Below are 5,891 nucleotides of genomic sequence, written 5' to 3'. Positions count from 1 at the left end.
ACCTGGTTTGAGTATGAGTCAACCTAGCAACTCAGTAGCTGTGGTGGACTTGGTTTGGAATCAAGCTTATGTGAGCTAAGGTAAAATCCAATCAATTCAATGAGTTATTAACTCTGGACTGTTTAAGTTGTTCTAAAAGTTGATTCCCATGTTTGTTATTGTAGCCTCTATAGCTAAGCTTTGAGGTCCTGAGTTTATAGTTGAATCAAGAGGTGAGGATTCCCCCCTTTAAGCTTTCCACTTAAGTTCGTTAATTTTAATATAGATGATGGATAATCTCTTATATTTAGCATCTCCTAGGTTACTTGATTAAGTTGTTTGTCTCACTATACGAATATGCTAACATGTTGCGCAATTAATCCCTGTATTAGAGAATTGACATGTCTCTTTAATTCTTGTAAGCATGAATGATTTGATTACTACATGCTATCTCAAGTTATATAATTTGTTAATTAATTAGATGCTTGTCACTTGCGATTACTTGATGATACTTTTGGAGGTCTCGAACTAGCGTACATGCTAATGGGTTGAATGGAACTATTCGTGCCCTATGTGGCTTTGCTCGCATATTTGCCCTGTGTGGCTTTGATTGCATATTTTTCCTTTGTGGCATTGATGAAATATTTTTCCATTTGCGGCTTTGATGATGTTTCAATAAGAAACGAATGTATTTCGATGGGGAGATTATCATTCAATAATAACAAGAAAAATAGAAGAACATTCATCATCAAATATTTTATTGATTCTAGATTTCATTTACATCCTCGTATCCTCTTGATTCTAATATAAAATACAAAATATTGAATTGAATAGAGTTATATGGAATAATTCAAATGATGATTTTCGCAACATTTCGAGTTGCGATGCACTCATTTCAGTGAAAGAAGTGTTACGCGGGTCAAAAAATCCTTTGTTTCTCCTTTGATTAATCTAAAATGATAATCTTGAAGGAGCTTACTGAATTCTGCCAAAAGTTGTAGACTCTTCGAAGGATTTAACATCATTCATGTATTATATTCATTGTGCGCACGCAACATAGTTCAATTACGCAAGCAAGCACAATGGATCTCTGTTGTGTGGGCAGGCGCAACAAAGTCCTTGCTCCTTCTTCCTTCTCCTTCGCGAAATACCTTGAAGAGGTTTTCGGATGACTTCCTCTGGGAGCTCCGAACTTACGTGTGTCATATGAGGAGGACGAAGGGGTATTTATAGGCAACCACACGTCCGACGCCTCGATCATTGCGAGGGATGGCCCACTGCGTGCACAACCAGAGTCTTGTTGTGCATCGCTCAATCGATCTCATATCAGCTCCATGTTGCATACGCGCAACACTTCTCCCTGGCTAAAAGCCTTCTTCTCTATTTCTCTTCCATCTAAATCTTTATTCTTTTCATGATTTCTTCATTACTGATTTTTGTGCTCCAACAAATGGTATATTTGCCCCATTACAACTTTGATGGAATATTTGCCCCTTGTGGCTTTGATGGTTATTTTTATACAAACTTGTTGATTTTCGGGTCATTATGCAAAGTTCAATATAATTCACAGGTGAAGTTAAAGTTCATTTATTGATTTTCGAGTCACTTTACAGAATTTATATGATTTTTGAATGCCACCAAAGTTCATATGTTGATTCTCTCTTCATCTTGCGGAGATCACTTATATCGTGAGTTCTAAATTAAGCTGAAGTTCATTTATTGATTTTATATTTACCTTGCGGAGTTCACGTATAATATAATTTTCAGTTGAATCAGCAGTTTGAACGTTGATTTTCTATTCACTTGTATTGTGATTTCCAAGTGAAACTGAAGTTCACATGTTGATTTTTTAGTCATTGTGTAGAGTTTATATGATTTCCGGGTGAAACTGAAGTTCATTTATTGATTTTCTAGTCACTGTGCGGAGTTCTATAAAATTTCTAAGTGAAGCAGAAGTTCACTTGTTGATTTTCTAGTCATTTTACGGAATTCACGTATAATGTGATTTTCGAGTATAATATAAGATAGTATGTTGATTGTCTACCTATCTGGACACATTCACTTGTATTGCGATTACTACTACATTTTTTAATCGTGAAACTATATTGATTAGGCATATTTTTTATTACATGATTATGATTTTGAATTGCATTATTTAATATCTCTCTTTATATATCTTGTGAATTATATTGGATTATAAATGATGAGTATGTAATCCTAAAGGGTATTCCTCACTGCAATGGTCATTGACGCTATCAAAATATATCAGTTGATGCAGGTATAGAGCAAGTCAATTCTGTTCACTTGGTTGCTAAGGCTATTCACGAGTCGAGCTAGCTCGAATAACTCGCTCGACTCAGCTCGAGTCAGCTCGAATTGACTCGGCTTGAATGGATGAGTCGGGCTGAGTCAAGCTTAATTCTTGTAGCTCGAGTTGAGTTCAAGCCGAGTTCGACCATGGGGCATTTTAACTCGACTCGACTCGAAACTCGAACTCGAGCTCGACTCGGCTCGATTAGAAATAGGAATTTATAATTTAAATATTATACATATATAATAATATTATATATTTAAATATTTTATATATATAGGAAAAGGTTCTATACGGTCAAGCTCATGGGAACTCCCCATGAGGTCGAGCTTGTGGGCCCCACCATGAAGTATGTCAAACATCAACACCGTGTATTTGATGATTCCCCTTTAAATTATTGGATATCCTAAAAATCAGCCGTATACAGAACTCAGGTGGGCCATACCATCTAAAAGTATGTGAAGACATGCCTAAAACATATAAAAGCAATTGGTGGGGCCCACCTGAAATTTGGATGCATCTGAAACTTGGTCTGACCCCTCATCCAAGTGGGACACACATAATGGATGGGTTTGATTTGTGAACCACATCTCGGTGGGCCCAAAAAATGATTATGAATGTTTTAATGGTGGGTAACCCTTCTCAACTTTTGTATGTGGTGTGGCCCACACAAGTCACGGCTTGACTTGATTTATAAGCCCTAAGCCCACTATGGAATGGTACATCTGACTGATGGGGTAGATGTTCGACATACATCATGGGGCCCACACAACTCAACCTCATGGGGAGTTCCCATGAGCTCGACCGTATAGAACCTTTTCCCTATATATATATATATATATATATATATATATATATATATATATATATATATATATATATATATATATATATATAAAGTTAAAAAATAAAAACCCTACCTGCATGCCTTTCCCTTTCTCCCTTTCCCTTTCTTCTCTTTCTCTACCCCACCCAGCCCGCTGCCCGCCGCACGCCTGCCCGACGAGCAACATCAATCCACCGGACCACCACCACCTATGGGCTACAACTGCCCGCACGCTGCCCACAGGTGCCCACTGGACCACCACGCACCACCCGATCTCGCTGAGCGAACCAGAGTGGCCGCGCCCAATCCCGACAAGGTGTGTGCCCAGATCTGTTTCTTCTTCTTAATCATCATCATCATCTTCTTCTTCTTCTTATATGTTAAATCCATTGGAGATCTAGTCATCCAGATGATGATTTGAATGGACGCTTGTGATCATTTACCCTTTTTATGCGGGCGGATATTGATGTAGGAGGATCGGGTTCCGTGATGGCTTGATGTGTTGGGCCAGGTGCTAGAGAATGGGGTCCAACTGATGAGTGGCTTGGATCTTGAATCGGGTTCTGTGATGGCCTGCCTGATGCACATTTTCCATCTGTTTGGACAATGGGCCCACCTGATGTATGCATTGTATCCATGCTGTCCATTTATTTAGATGGTGGGCCCACCTAATGTATGGGTTATATCCACACTGTCCATCTATTTGGACAGTGGCTCCCTGAATCCTATTTTTTAGAAAAAGCATCTGCTTGGTGGGATTCCCCTGATGAGTGGCACAGATCTTACAGATTTATGCTACGTTTGTATGTGTGAGAGTTGACAGATGATATGAACAAGCTCGAGCTCGAGCTAGAGGTAAATTCGAATCGACTCGAACCACTAGCTCGACTTAAACTCGACTCGACAGATTTGATGAACAAGCCAAGCTTCAATGTTAAACTTAAGGCCGAGCTTGAACTTGAGTACAACATGGACAAGCCTAGCCGAGCATGGCCACCTCGACTCAACTCGGCTCGATGCCCACCCCTATTGGTTGTTGGAGCAGATCGGATAGTTGAGGAGCTAGACAGGGTCCCTGTGGACCATATTGAGCTCCATCATTAGTTAATAGATTTTCGTTTTTGTTTAACATACTTTTGGTATTTTTGTTGTATAAGTTCTATATGGGTACTACATTTTAGATTTTTGTAGTGATCAAAAAACTTTTATTCAATACATGGTTTACTTCGCAAATATTTGCTACTAACTTTGATTAATAATAAGACTATTTAAATTTAGATTGGAATTTTAAGGTTAACGCATGGGTTTTTGGGAAATGAGCACTATACTCGAGTTTCGAAAACAGGGGTATCACATGGTATGGATACTTGTCGTGCAAAAATGAGCGCTTCAAGCTTTGAATTGTACAAACGGTTCAAAGGAGATCAAGTTACATGGGCCCCCACAATGATATATTTATTATATCCACACCATTTATCCATTTGGCGAGATAGTTTTAGATCATGATCTCAAAAATGAGTCATATTGAAAGTTCAAGTGGACCACACCACAAATAGCAATGCGGACAATGATTCTTGCTATTAAAACATTTATACGGCTCACCATAACATTTATTTCCTATCTAGTCTGTTTATAAGGTCACACAGACTAGGATGAAGAGGAAAAACATATACCATATAGATCTAAAACTTCTATGGCCTCGAAAAGGGTTTCAATGGAAAATGTTCAATGCTTTTTTGCAGAGTGGTCCACTTGATCATTGAATTTGCCTTATTTTGGCTCAAGCCCTATGACAAGCTCACCAAATGGAGAAAGGTTTGGATATAACACATACCTTATGATGGAACCCATGGAACTTGGTGATGTCAACACACTAGCCAGGGCAGTTATGTGTGGCACACTAGCCAATCCACTTACTCCCATTATTAGGCGGACACGATTAGCTCCTTAACTCATTAGAGTCATGCTATTGGAGTAATGTCAACATGTTCGGTGAGCCCCACCATGATATATGTATTGTAACCGTTCATACATTTGGAGAGATGATTTCAGGACATGAGTGGAAGAATGAGGCAGATCTAAAGCTCAAGTGGATCCTACACAAAAAAACAAAATAATGGGGATTGAACGCCTACCATTAAAAACTTTTTTGTGCCAGGTAAGTTTTTTATCAAGATGATATTTGTGTTTTTCCTTATTTCATGTCCATGTTAACTTATAAACAAGTTGGATCTCAAATAAACATCACGGTGGGCCTTAGAAAAGTTTCAAGGGTGGGCATCTTTGTTCTCATTGTTTTTTATGGTGGGGTCTATTTGAACTTTGGATATGCCTCGTGTTGGGGGCCTTGCACAAAACCTTAGGATCTAGCTTCCCGAAATAAACCAGAATTATGGAATAATAATGCGATGAAATAAATCAAAGCATAAACCACATAACACAAGAGATTTTTACGTGGAAAACCCTCAAAGAGGTAAAAACTTGGGACCTCGTCCAGATCAACAATCCACTATGAAGTAGAACGTTACAACCTTCTTCACTCACGCAGGAGTGGATAAACAATAAGAGAAACAAAGAAAACGGAAAGATCTCACCGATTACGAGGACGTGGAAGCACTGAGATATCGTAGATCACCTCTATGAGCATAGCCTCCCTTCCACAAGCTTCCTCTCTCTCTTTCTCTTTCTCTCTCTCCCACACCTTTGATAGCCCTAAGCCCTTCTAGAAAACCTTTAGGAAACCTTAGAATACCTTGGAATACACCCTAATCCCCC

This window comes from Magnolia sinica, chromosome 6 (genome assembly GCF_029962835.1).
Source record: "Magnolia sinica isolate HGM2019 chromosome 6, MsV1, whole genome shotgun sequence".
Classification (NCBI taxonomy): Eukaryota; Viridiplantae; Streptophyta; class Magnoliopsida; order Magnoliales; family Magnoliaceae; genus Magnolia; species Magnolia sinica.
This window is presented reverse-complemented; position numbering follows the sequence as displayed.